The following is a 14831-nucleotide window of genomic DNA, read 5'->3' on the forward strand; positions in this document are numbered from 1 at the left end:
TAGCCATGGTGCGGGCATTGATTTAATAGATCTTTGAATCTTTCCCAGACTTGATAGAATGTTTCATTGTCCTTTTGGGAGAATGTGGAAATCTGTTGTTTTAGACTGTTGGTCTTATGGCTGGGGAAGTGTTTCAGAAAGAAGGATTTGGTCATCTCCTCCCATGTTCCAATAGACCTAGGTCTCAAAGAGTATAACCAGCTTTTGGCTTTGTCCTTCAAGGAGAAAGAGAAGAACTTCAGTCGCACAGCATCAGCATTTTCGGCTTGGTTATAGAACGTAGCTACTACTTCCTCGAATTCTCTGATACACACGTATGGGCTTTCATTTTCCATTCCATGAAATGTGTGCAAGAGTTTAATCATGCCAGGTTTAAAGTCTAACATTAAGGGTGTACGCCCTGATTTTCCCACGGGCTGATTAACGAGCTGAGATACGGCCTAATCATGACTACCACGTGGACATCCCCAAGACCGGAGCTGCCATCATAAGATCCTACCTCCTTAGCTCGAGGTAACCCAAGGGTTCGCCAAGATTTCTTAAGGACTGAGTCTGGACTCTGAAGGCCGCAGGTCGAGGTAAGCATCCAGCTCGTGGTACGAGTTAGAGTTGGAGCTGTGACCTTTTGTAAAGTCAACCACGCAAGGTAAACGTGCATATATCAGACATAACGCGTTTGATATATCCCTGACTTCTTGGACACGCAGCATGAACGTGTGTATTCAGACACCCACGACTGGGTTGGGCCGTGCGGCCCATTATCCCCTTACCTATTGATTTGACCACACTTATGTGTCAGGTTTAAGAATTAATCATGAATGTCACAGAGTTGACATGATAGGTAAGAAGGTCACGGGATGACCTTCTTACCAACTCCCAGGTGCCTTCTCTTATAAATATGGAGACCCTGGGAGTTACAAAGGGTTGGATTCTATTATGTAAAAAATACCCTGTAAAAGAATACCAAGCATATAGCAATAATATTGACTGGTGGAGTAGAAGGATTTTAACATTTGAACCACCTAAAAAAACGTATTTTGTGTCACCATTCCCTTTCCAAGATCATTCATCTATTTCATTTCAACATAAGCAATAATCCCTTCCTCTTTCTTTTCTTAATTACCTGTTGGCGAAGAACCGCGTCAACAGTTTGGTGCTTTCATTGAGAGCAAGTTAGATTGGCGCTGTCGTAAACATCCAACCATGGTGACTACTCGATCCAGACACGGTAACGAGACGGAACGACATGATGGGCAGGAGGCTCATCATGTCGCCATCCCCGACGAACAAATTCCTGAGGTCCAACAGCGGCCAGGAAAACAGCCGGTGGGCCAAGATGACACTGGAAGTTCGGCGCCCCAGCCACCTAATCCAAACCCAGGTTATTACACGGCTGTGGAGATGGAGAATGCTTAGTTGAGGAGCCAGCTAGCAACAGCTAATCAGCAGATCAAGGATGTGTTGGCCCGACTACCCCCTCTTACAACCGACGCTAACGTTGGAAAGAGGCAAGGCGAGGCTCATAAGTCCCGCCGGGGTAATCAGTCTAGACATAGCCATTCGGACAGACCTCCGACAGCCAACTCCATTCCTTCATCGCACCATTGAGAGGCAAACTTCGGAGAAATGCCTAGAGCCGAACAACAGCAATACAGACGTTCAGTCAGAACTTCAACTCCCAGCTCCCAACCAGCCTCGAGCGCACCCAGGAGAGCTCGAGGAAATTCCAGAAGGAGATACGAGGAGGGCTCGCAACATCAACCCATCCCCAACAGCCGTCCTGCGCCTCGTCCTGATCACTAGGCGCAGGACCCGCAGGTTGGCAGGGCAGAGAGGCCCCCACCTAACCTCATCCGTCCTGATGGAACCAGGATCGCCTCTCCGGTCAGGCATCCTCCCTCTCCAATAAGATATCCATCTCCTCCTCGGCTCGTCCGAGATATTCCGGCCTATGGAAGTAGCAGGAGAGACCCGCCTTCTGCAAGTCCCTCCCGACGTAGCAGGGCGTCGAGAGAAAGCCAAGATCCACACTGCCAAAGATGGACTCTGAGCCTCTCTAACGGGAGCTACTGGACCGACAGTCGCCAGAGCGACCTCTCTGGCGGAGACCTGCGCCAGCGCTTAAGCTCGGTGCAAAGTCCTCGAGCCACCCAAGGGGGCGACCTGCGAGATCGCCTTAACTCTCACAGAGGAGAGCCAGTGGGAGGTGGTAGCCATGCTCGTTCAGAGGGAGACCTGTCCGAAGTACGTAACGGTGGGAATTCCTCAAATAACCTATCTCAAGATAGGAGGGGCAATAACCCACCAAATATGTACAAAGGATCCGGAGCTGTTGAGCAGCCCCGGAATAACCAAGGAAATCAGGACAAAACCCTCGAGCGCCTGGCTCAGATGGAGGAGCTGATGAGGAAGCTCCTGTCGGAGAAACAAAATGATGAATATGATTCAGGGGACGAGATAGAGCTCTTCGCTCCCAGCATAGCAGCAACGACTTACCCACCTGGTTTCCGTATGCCGCACCTGTCTAAGTTCAATGGAGACGGAGATTCGTCGTATCATCTGGGAATGTTCAACACCCTGATGATGGCCCACAACATTGGCTCCGAGCTGAGATGTCTAATCTTTCCCTCCACACTGACTGGACCAGCCAGGCAGTGGTTCAAGCAAAGCAAAAGGCAATCAATCAGCTCCTGGAAAGCATTCTCGACTGATTTCAAAAGGAAATTCCGAGCCTCCCAGGCCGCCCGCGTCAAAGTCGATTCTCTGGCTAACGTGAGGCAGCAGCCCGACGAAACTCTGAAGGCTTACCTAAGCAGGTTCGCGAACGTCGCTTCTCGGGCCAGAGATGCGGACGACAGCTCCAAGCTCATGGCCCTGAGAACTGGAATCCTCGTCGGAGGGGAGCTCTGGAAAGATATACAAAGGAAGGGAGTTAGCTCGGTGAACGAATTCCTTAATAGGGCCCAGGAATGGATCAACTTGGAGGAGGCCGAAGCCTCAGCTGCAGGAACTAGCCAGGTCCCTGAGCAACCCACTAGAGTAGGGATGGAGGTCGTGGTAGCGACCCAAAACGTCACACAGAACAACCAGCTCGGTGGAGGCAAAAGAAAGGGAAATTGCGAGGGCAGCCAGCACGACCCAAAGAAGAATAAGCCTGTAGACAAGTTTAAGCCCGTCTACGCGACTTATACAGAGCTCACCCACTCTAGGGAGAATATCTTCCTGGAAAATTCTACTCGCCTCCCCTAGAAGAGGCCGGAGCCGTTGAAGCACCAGAAAGGGAAGAGAGACACCTCCAAATTTTGCCGTTTTCACAATGATGTTGGCCACAATACCGATGATTGCAGGCATTTGAAAGATGAGATCGAGACTCTCATCCGAGCCGACCCCTTGGCCCAGTACGTGCGGAACAGAGTTCCAGCAAGTCGACCTGCTCCGGAAGTCTCGGTCAGTCAGCCCGGGTCTCGGGTAGATCAGGACGTCCCTCCTCCCGTGATAGGAGGAGAGATTTCCACAATATCTGGAGGTCCGCATATGGCTGGCATGAGCAGGGGTGCCCAGAAGAGGTACATAAATGAACTCAAGACACATAATGGAGTAGAGTTCCTCCCGGAGCAGCGCCTACCAAAGCAGCAGCGATTGGAGAAGCAACCGATCACTTTTACAGAAGAAGATGCGAACCATGTCCAGTTCCCTCATAACGACCCTCTGATCGTAGCAGTTCAGCTCGCTAACCAGAGGGTTAGGAGGGTGCTGATCGATAATGGGAGCTCGCTCAACCTTCTATTCCGGTCCACACTGGAGAAGATGGGTTTGACTATCGCCGAGCTAAAGGCGACCTCCATGATGCTGTATGGTTTTTCGGGAGAAGGATCAGCGGCTATAGGGACTATCGAGCTGGTGATCACCCTAGGAGAAGGACCTCGGACTGTCTCCAAACTCCTCGAGTTCGTGGTCATCGACTGCTCCGCTGCGTACAACCCAATTTTGGGACGACCCACACTCATAGCCTTTGAGGCCGTCACTTCCATTCGTCACCTCGCGATGAAATTCCCTACTTCCACGAGAATATGCATTGTCCATGGCGATTAGCTCACTGCCAGGGAATGCTACATCATTTCCACGAAGGGAAAATCGAAACCTGGGCAGCTAGCAATGGCCATCCAAGGTGGTGGAGAGGAATCTCAGGAACCCTTAGCTGGTCCTGAGATTGAAAAACCTCAGAGCGCCGAAGGGGAAAATATCGTCTTAAGTGAGGATATTGACCCCCGAATAGGCGAGGACAGATCCGAGCTCCAGGCCATTCAGGAGCTCGAGGAAATAAACATCAATCCGCAGAATCCTTCATGGATGGTCAAGCTCGGGAAAAACTTCTGTAGCAAGAGGAAGGCGGAGCTGACTAAATTTCTGCAGGACAACCTGGATGTGTTTGCATGGTCACATGAGGACATGGTGGGAATCAGCCTGAGTGTCATCATGCACACCTTTCATCTGGATAAAAGCGTTCCTGCAAAGTCCCAGAAGCAAAGACGCCTAGGAACAACCCGGGCTGAAGCCTTAGAGGAAGAAGTAGCCCGGCTCAGGAAATGCGGTTTCTAGACAGAACAATATCGGTTTCTACCATTTGTAATATTACACAATTGTTCCCAATACTAAGCGTTTTATGATTGAAATTTTATGAATAATTGTTGACGCCGTTTTTCATCAACTTAAATGGCAGAGCAATTAAACAATATAAACTACGGTGCGAACGAATAGTAAAGAGGAACAAGAAGATTTTTTATGTGGTTCAGCAGTTAAATCTACCTAGTCCACGAGTCTGTATTATTAAGATTCAGATTTTTCTGGGAATTCTTCAAGGATGAATTACCCAGAGTTTTCTCTCTAGATTTTCGATTCCCCCTTACAAATGGTCCTTCCTTCTCTATTTATAGGGAAGGTTACAGAGTCCGTTCCCATATATTTCGGGAAGATATTCTGTGTATCAATTTAAAATAATGACATTAAATGCTATATCTTCTATATACAAGGAAACCTCCCCTGAAGACTCGGGAATGAATAACAAACTAAATAATATACCCTAAATATGGGGTTTTACAACAATAAATATGTCCACACATACACAACGGGCTGTCTTAGGTGACCCATTGAATCTTCGAGGTCAGCGACCGGTCTCGTGACTGTCAAGACTCATGGACTTGTCACGAACTTGTCATCTTACTCCAAGACCTACTCGGAACAGATAAATACTATCGATGCTATCTCACTTGAGCTATCCCAAGGAGAGGAAGATTTTCGAGGATCTTCCCAACCATCCTCCAAACTTTAAGAAGGCCTTCTTCTGAACAGATGGCCTAGCTCCATCTCGATACTATTCGTTCAGGCGAATACGTAAGTATTTAAAAATTCTTTCTTTTTGTGCTCGAGTTTTTGTTTAAGCTCGCACTTAGTCATAATACGTTCATTTTTCCAGCCAACTATCGCCATCCCACCCCCTCCAAGGAGATGACAGAGCACAAGGAGGCTTTACTCCGACTTCCTTGTGGCAGGAGGTCCCTCTCCTATCTCCTCCATGAAGACAAGCTCCGAGCTTGCGGCCTCTTGGAGGGGGATCAGTCCACATTTGACTGGTCCAATAAAAAGTATACCCAGTGGGAGCTTGTGCCTCTCCCAACCAGAAACTTCCCCCCGAGGAAAAATGCTAGGCCTCCATCTCCAACACATCGTTGCAGGAGCCCGCAATCGGGGAACGAGGCTAATGATGAAGCCTTAAGCTCGAGCTCGAGTGACAGAGGTACAGTCATCCTTAGCTCGGATTTGTGGTCTCCATCATTACTAAAGTATAAATCCAATAGATTAATATTATGCAAGGATAATAGGGACCATTTCTATGTATGGACTTGGGTAGATGAGAGGGTACATAGGTTTGATAGTTGGCTCGGGAAGTACGACACCATGTATAGTCTGAACGAAGTATGGGACGGAATAGTCGTTCAATACGGGATGACTGACTATAGAGACCTTTCGAGGTTGACTTCCACTTATAGGGAAGGTACTCCCCCTGCCTCTTCTGAAGATGGGGGAATTACGTGGTCACCGAGCACGAGCTCAGGTGAGAGTTCCAGTTAGGTTTCTCTCTGCTTGTTTTTTCATTCTAACTTTTTTTTTTGAGATATCTCATACTGCGATGTGAATGTGCAGGTGACATGGATTCCAATCTCGACAACGTACTTGCCAGCGGCGGAGCCCAAAGGAGTAAGCGCCCGAGGGGGTCGTAGAGGTCAGACCGACCTGCTAAGGTCCTTAAGAAGACCGAGAAGACACCTCCTCCACTAGCTCCAGTTGCTCCGAGCTCAGCCGTGGATCCGACTCCTCAGGTCGAGGCATCCTCTACGACCATTCCTCCCGCTCCCCCTTCGATCCAGGCCCACTCCACGCTCGGCCCATCTTCAAAAAAGCCCTCAGCCTCCAAAATGCATCTGCTGTCGATTTCTACTCACGTCGATGAGTATGTAATTGATAACGCAGCCGAACCTCACAGGGCTACACTTGGCTCGGACGTTCTGTCTCGGGTGGGCCAGAGTCTTGGCAGCTTCGACGCCCCTCATTGGTAGTTCTTGAATAATGCTCGAGACTGCAACACTCTTTATGAGAAGAGCATCAAGCTCACTGCTACGGTAATCATTCTCATCTCGCTATTAGCTGTTTTTATACTTAGTTCATATTCTGATTTGATTTCTTTGTATGTCGGACTCTGGTTGTCTTGGCTTAACTTAACTATAAGTTGAACAATGAGGTCCACTCGAGCATGTCTTTTGCTTAGGAGGCAAAGGATCTCCAACTCAAGCTTAGTGATGAGCTCAGGGCCACAAAGGAAAAGATGGAGGCTGAAGCTGAACAATTAAAGGCCAAAACAACCGAGCTCGAGGAGCTGAAGGCCCGGCTCGCGGATCTTGAGAAGATGAGTGCCCGGGTTGCGGAGCTTAAGAAGATCAATGCCAAGCTTTAGGAAGAGAAAGCCGCCATTTTTGAAATCATGGAGGGCGAAAAAGCTCGTCTTCTTGCAGAGTTTAAGGAGAAGAAGGATCAGGCGGTTGACCTGGCCATGTACAGAATCTGGGCCAATAATGTCGACCTCGACACCAGCTTCTTAGGCTCTTTTGAGGCAAAACTTGTGGCCAAATGGCAAGCTTGGCTTGATGAGGAGGAGGCTGCTCGGGATGAGGCAGAGAGTGCCAAGGAGGATGCTGAGAAGGCTAAGGAAGATGCTGAGAAGGCCAAGGAAAATGCTCCTTCTTCCTAGATCTTACTTCGGGGCTGCGTCCCTTTGAACTCCTTGTAATAGTTTTTGTGTTTGGTTGTTTGCTTTTTGTGCCCCTGGGGCTAAGACAATGTTACAGCTCGTGAAAGAGCTGCCTTCTTATAAGCTATTTTTGAACTTGTACTAATGATATTTGTGATACCATTTTTTACTTTGCTTTATTATACTTGCCTTACATTTCTTATGTCGAAATATTTTACACATTTTATATTAAAGTGTCTCATATGTCTGTTTATTCATACAAACATTTGGTGGATTTAAGTCTGAGGTTCAATGCATTCATGCACAGTTTGCTTGAAATATCTGCATTCGATCTCGTTATTTTGTCAAGGTCAGAGATTACTTTTACCATGCACCCAAAGGTATGGCATGCAATGTAAATGGTTTAGTTATATCTTACTTTTTTAGTTACTTTCTCTCATCCTCCGGTAGCTCCCCGAGGTTATGAGGTCAAAACTATCATTTTGCAAGATACTCCAGCCTCGATCTCGACTTATCGCGAAGTGGGTTTATGTTCCAACTTACTATCGATTATTTTTAGCTGGTTTGTTCCAAACCTATTCAGGTCATGTTTGGTTTGTAATCCATACACTTATATTGTTTTGATAGTCTGGTTATGTCCAAACTATCTTAGCTCACACATTTGGTTACATCCAAACACTTAACTAGCATTTGGTTACATCCAAACACTTAACTAGCATTTGGTTACATCCAAACACTTATATGTTTTTGATAGTCTGGTTATGTCCAAACTATTTTAGCTCGCGCATTTGGTTGTATCCAAACACTTGTATGTTTTTCATATATGCTATTTTATTTTTTCAAGCTGATGGTATATGTACGACTAATGCCCCCTTAATATCCTATGAGTGTGACCATAGGTTATTTAATTAAGAGAGATTGCAAAAAATACAGCATATTAAAATGAAATCAAACATTATTCGAATAATTTATTAACAGGAAAATAGTACAAATAAACAAGCATGGTTACAGGTGATATCATCCCTACACTATTGATAGTAAGGTCGTAGATGTTCGTCATTCCATGCTCGTGGCACCGAACTCCCATCCAATCTTTCCAACTTGTATACGCCAGGTCGGATGACTGATTCAATATGGTAAGGTCCTTCCCAATTTGGCCCGAGCACACCAGCTGCTGGATCCCGTGTCGCCAAGAATACACGCCTCAGCACCAAATCTCCCACGCCGAATTTTCTATCTTGAACTCTTTTATTGAAATACCGGGTAGCTCGCTGTTGGTATGCAGCATTTTTTAACTGAGCTTCGTTCCTTCTTTCTTCAATCAGGTCTAGACTTACTTTGAGCTGGGATTGATTCAAGGCTTGGTCATAAGTGAGGGCACGAATTGTGGGAATTTCGACCTCGATTGGCAACATAGCCTCGCAACCATATGCCAGAGAAAATGGGGTATGTCCTGTTGAAGTACGGGTCGTGGTTTGATATGCCCACAGAACTTGAGGCAATTCTTCGGGCCATTTTCCTTTAGCTTCTTCCAACTTTTTCTTTAGCGAACTCTTTAGTGTTTTATTCACAGCTTCAACCTGGCCATTCGCCTGGAGATGGGCCACAGAGGAGAAGCTTTTTATGATCCCATTTTTTCGCAAAGTTAATAAACAGATCGCTGTCGAATTGAGTACCGTTATTGGACACAATCTTCCTTGGCACCTCATATCGACATATGATGTTTTTTACCATGAAGTCCAAGACTTTCTTCGAGGTGATTGTTGCCAGGGGTTCGGCTTCGGTCCACTTCATGAAGTTATCTACGGCCACTACTGCGTACTTCACTCTGCCTTTTCCAGTTGGCAATGAGCCTATGAGGTCGATTCCCCAGACCGCAAATGGCCACAGGGAGGTCATCATAGTTAGCTCAGAGGGTGGATCTCGAGGGATTGTTGCGAATCTTTGGCACTTGTCGCATTTCTTGACGTAATATAACGAATCTGCCTTGATGGTAGGCCAAAAGTGTTATATTATTTCATATAATATAATATTAGATTAAATAATGTGACAAAATGTGATTTGTCACACCTTGTAACATATTATTGAGAGTCACAAAATTGGACTAATGTGTGTGCCCAAATGTGACATATTTTGGAGTTACAAAACCAGTTACAAATTTGTAACTCCCAAATATTACCCAATAATGTGTATATTATATGCTACACATTTGAGATTGGATTTCATAAAGTCATGACGATATATGACTGTTGGAGACATGTTTTTAACTCCCAATAGGTGTTTGGAGGTTACAAAATCATGTGGAAAAGGATTTGGGACGTTTTGGAACGTTTTGGGAAAATGACTTTTTTGTGCTGAAAATGGCCTGTGGCCGCGGCCTGGGGGACAGAAGCTAGTGGCCGCGGCCAGTGAGGCTGACAGCCTATGTGAATTTTCAATTTTTTTCCAAATTGAACGGTTCTAACATCCCAAATAACTCCCAAATCTCCATTTTAATTCCATAAACATCCAATTAAACATTGGTAACAGCCATGGGGGTTGGTGGAATTTGAAATTCAAAGGGGTATCTCAAACTCTATAAATAGGAGCCTAATGCTCACTTGTATGATACACCATTTTCCATCCACAAAGTACTTGGCTGGAAAATACACCAAAAGGCTTGATAATTCCAGAGAGTTATTTCCTAGAGAGATCCCTTAGTGCTTAGAGAATAGGGGGAAATAAGCTTTTGGACAAAGGTCTTGAACCTTGTTCACGTTGGTGATCCCCACTACTCTACACTTTGGTTGTGTGAGAGTTTGTTTGTGCTTTCATTCTTTTGATCTTGTTGATCTTATTTACTTGTATTGTTATAGTATTGAGTTTGTAATCTTCTTCTTCTACATCTTTCTATTTACTTGTATTTTGAGAAATTGAGTTGTAATACTTATTTAATCAATATTATCTTGTCCATTGTATTTTTGCATAGAGTTGTATTTGGTTTTTCCATAATTCCATTGAGCAATAATATATATTCTCTAACAAAAAGTACCCCTGGCGTATGATTTTCTTGGAAAGGCTATGCCCCCCAGTGTGGTCTCCGCATAATCCTTCATGAATTTCTTCTATGATTTTCTTAGCCTCGGGTAGAGTCACACATCAGAGTAATGGAATGGAGTATCCTCTTCTATATAGTCTTCCATCTATAATGGTGTATCTAGGGATCTAATACATCAGTTTTCGAGCCTTGGTCCGTTCTTTAGGGAGAATGCCGACCTTAATGTATTCAACTATCGGAGTCATCCAGGTTGGCTCGGAATTGATCATTGAAACATCTTCCTGCTCAGGCTCGGTTATGTTGGGTGTCGTGAGATGTTCGATCGGCGCGACATTCAACTCATCGACCTCAGAGGATGTAGCGAGCCTGGCTAGAGCATCTGTGTTCGAGTTTTGTTCTCGGGGGACCTGTTCTAACGCGTAGAACTCAAAATGCTCGAGTGCTGCCTTTGCCTTTTCTAAATACGCAGCCATTTTCATCCCATGAGCCTGATATTCCCCTAAAATTTGATTAACCACCAACTGGGAGTCGCTATCTTTGGCCTTGAGTTCCTTGGCTATACGAAGTCCTGCCAGTAGAGCTTCGTATTCAGCTTCATTATTCGATGCTTCGAAGTCAAATATGAAAGCGGAGTGAAATCGACTTCCTGCTGGGGTGATTAGAATTACATCTGCCCCCGATCCATTTTCATTGGAAGACCCGTCAACATAAAGTTTCCACAGCTCACGGGTCGGGGTTATAACTTCATCGTTAGTCACTCCAGTGCATTCCACTATGAAGTCCGCCAGGGCCTGTCCTCTTATGGTCGTCCTCGAATGATAAGTGATCTCGAATTTTTTGAGTTCAATGGCCCATTTTAGTAGCCGACCCGAGGCTTCTGGCTTGGATAAGACTTGTCTTAGTGGTTGATCGGTCAATACATGGATGGGGTGCGCCTGGAAGTAAGGTCGGAGCTTTCGAGATGAGTGGATTAGGCTAAGAGCCAACTTCTCCATCAAGGGGTATCTCGATTCTACCCCCAACAACCTTTTGCTGACAAAGTACACAGGCCTTTGCACTTTTTGTTCTTCTCGGACGAGTACGGCGCTGATGGCGTGCTCGGTCGTAGCAAGGTACAGGTACAGAACTTCTCTCGTGATGGGTTTCAACAAGATAGGGGGTTCTACGAGGTGCTTCTTGCTCCTGAAAAGCTAACTCGCATTCTTCTGTCCACTCGAACTTCTTGCCCCCCCTCAGAAGGTTGAAAAATGGAAGACAACGGTCTGTAGATTTCGAGATAAACCTACTCAGTGCCGCCATCCTTCCAGTCAAACTTTGGACATCCTTATGCTTTCAAGGTGAGGGCATATCAATCAGAGCCTGGATCTTGTTTGGATTTGCTTCTATTCCCCGGGCATTTACGATGAAGCCTAGGAATTTTCCCGAAGATACTCTGAAAGAGCACTTATGAGGGTTGAGCTTCATGTTATACCTCCGTAACATGGCGAAGCATTCTTCGAGGTCGTCCACATGGTTATTGTTATGTTGAGATTTAACTAACATATCGTCAACATAAACTTCCATGTTATTGCCTATATGTTCGAAGAATATCATGTTTACGAGTCGTTGATAAGTGGCTCCAGCATTCTTAAGTCCGAACGGCATGACATTGTAGCAATACAACCCTTTGTCCATCACGAAACTCGTATGCTCTTGGTCAGGGGCATGCATGGCAATCTGATTATATCCAGAATAGGCGTCCATGAATGACATAAGTCCATGTCCTACCGTGGCATCTACGAGCTGGTCGACCTGAGGTAAGGGGAAGCAGTCCTTAGGACAGGCCTTATTGAGGTCCGAGTAATCGATACAGGTTTGCCATGTCCCGTCAGGCTTCGGAACTAGCACCGGGTTGGCTACCCAATTGGGGTAGAAAGCATCCCGGATGAATCGGTTTGCTTTCAACCTATCGACTTCCTCTTTTAGGGCTTTCTTCCTGTTGTCATCCAGTAGTCTTCGCTTTTGCTGCTTCGGGGGGAAGCTTTTGTCAATATTCAAAGCGTGGCTCGCTACATTCGGACTTATCCCTACCATGTCCAAATGCAATCATGCAAAAACATCCTGATTCTTTTTCAAAAAGAAAATTAATTGTTATTTCGTTTCTTCGGGAAGGTTTTTCCCTACCTTTACTGTCCTCGAGGGGTCTGCTTCCTCGAGTTTGACCTCTTCAATCTCTTCCAGTGGTTCGAGGTCAGCTCTTTCCTCTATTCTTGGATCGATTTCTTCGTCTATTTCGAGGATTGTCTCATCCTTATTCTAAATTATGACAAGCGTTTGTGCACTCGTCTGCTTCTTTCCTCTAATGGAAATGCTATAACATTCCCTCCCTGCCAGCTAGTCTCCCTTCAGTGTCCCGATGCCACTAGAAGTCAGGAACTTGATGGCCAAATGCCTCACAGATGAAACTGCCCCCAACCCTACTAGGGCGGGTCTCCCGAGCAGCACGTTGTAGGCTGATGGTAGGTCCACTACTACGAATTACATCATCTTGGTTATTGAGATTGGGAAGTCTCCCAAGGTCACAGGGAGCTCGATGGAACCCATACAGGAAATCCCTTCTCCAGAAAAGTTGTACAACGTCGTTGCACAAGCCTTTAGGTCACGAAGTGCGAGTCCCATCTTTTCTAAGGTGGCTTTATAAAGGATGTTCACCGAGCTCCTGTTATCAATCAGGACTCGGCGAACCCTCTTGTTCGTGAGCTGAAGGGTGATGACCAGTGGGTCGTTGTGAGGAAATTGGACATGGGACACATCGTCCTTCGTAAAGGTTATAGGTTGAGATTCAATCCTTTGGTATTTCGGAGCTCTAGGTTCGGGTTCATAAGGGGACCCGTCGCCAGTTTTTAGCTCATTTACATTCACTTTTGGTCATTCTTGTCTGATCCTGCGAGATGAGGCCTGCCCGAGATGGTTACAACGTCTTCTCCATCAATCGGTGGGGGTCTCTCATCTTCCCTTGCTCGGGAGTTTCTATTTTGAGCAGGCAGTGGTGCAGCTGTCTTCTGGCTGGTAGAAGCCTGGTTATTGTTCTGATTCCTTACATACTGCCTGAAGTATCCTCTCGAGATCAGACCTTCGATCTCGTCCTTCAGTTGCCTGCATTCATTGGTTGTGTGTCTGGTATCTCTATGAAATCTGTAGTATTTGCTGGAGTCTCTTTTGGATTTATTGTTTCTCATGGGGTCTGGACGTCTGAAAGGGACCTGGTTTTCATTAGCCAGGTAAATATTCTCCCGAGACTCGTTGAGCTCGGTGTACACCTTGTACATAGAGAAATACCTTTCTCCTTTTTTCTTCTTTCCCCCTTCCGCCTAGGTGTTACTTCCTTCATTCTTCTTTCTTTTGGAAGGTCTTTTTGCAGGGGGTTTCGAGGATGATGGGTCCACCGAGGTCGAAGCAAAGTTCAAGGTTGTCGTTGTAGTTATGGGCTGAGAGGCCATATTCAGCGTTGACCTCGCCTCCTCTACATTGACAAACCTCTAAGCTCGCCGATTAAATTCGGTTATGGACCTCACAGGTTTCCTCTGCATATCTTCCTAGAGGGGACTTCCCGGCATTACCCCGGCTCGGACAGCCATTAAATGGCCGCTATCGTCTTGTTGACGTGGTTCTTCGCCAACAGGAAATTAAGAAAAGAAGAGAAAGGGATTAGTGCTTATGTTGAACCGAAATAGATATACGATCTTAGGAAATGAAATGGTGACTCAAAGTACGTTTTTTAAGTGGTTCAAAGGTTAAAAGCCTTCTACTCCACTAGTCAATATTATTGCTATATACTGGATATTTGATTACAGGGTATTTCTTACAATAATGAATCCAACCTCTATTTACTCCCAGGGTCTCCATATTTATAGGAGAAGGCACCTGGGAGTTGGTAAGAAGGTCATCCCGTGACCTTCTTACCTTTCGTATCAACTCTGTGACATTCATGATTAATTCCTAAACCTGACACATAAGTGTGGTCAAATCAATAGGTAAGGGGATAATGGGCCTCACGGCCCAACCCAGTCGTGGGTGTCTGAATACGCACGTTTACGTTGCGTATTCGAGAAGTCAGGGATATATCAGACACGTGATGTCTTATATATGCACGTTTACCTTGCGTGGTTGACTTTATAAAGGGTCATAGCCTCAAACTCTAGCTCGTACCACGAGCTGGATACTTAACTCGACCTTCGGCCTTCAGAGCCCGGACTCAGTCCTTAAGTAACCAGAGGCGAACCCTCAGGTTACCTCGAGCTAAGGAAGTATGATCTTATGATGGCAACTCTGGTTTTGGGGATGTCCACGAGATAATCATGCTTAGGCCGTAGCTCAGCTCGCTAATCAGCCCGTGGGAAAATCAAGGCGTACACGTCTAAATCACGAGCTCGGGCGATTTCCAGATTGAACCTTGTAAGGTAACTTTTCAGTGTTTCATTTGGTTGTTGCTAGATATTGGTCAAGGCGGAT

The 14831-nt window shown here is 45.9% G+C and overlaps 1 non-coding gene across 1 annotated transcript; it reads left to right on the forward strand.

The window, feature by feature from the left end:
* Positions 1-107, forward strand: LOC133781035 (small nucleolar RNA R71). Its single transcript, XR_009869833.1, has one exon. It is a non-coding gene; the product is annotated as a small nucleolar RNA R71 (small nucleolar RNA).
* Positions 108-14831: the final 14724 nt, after the last annotated feature.

This window comes from Humulus lupulus, chromosome 5 (assembly GCF_963169125.1).
Source record: "Humulus lupulus chromosome 5, drHumLupu1.1, whole genome shotgun sequence".
NCBI classification, from domain to species: Eukaryota; Viridiplantae; Streptophyta; class Magnoliopsida; order Rosales; family Cannabaceae; genus Humulus; species Humulus lupulus.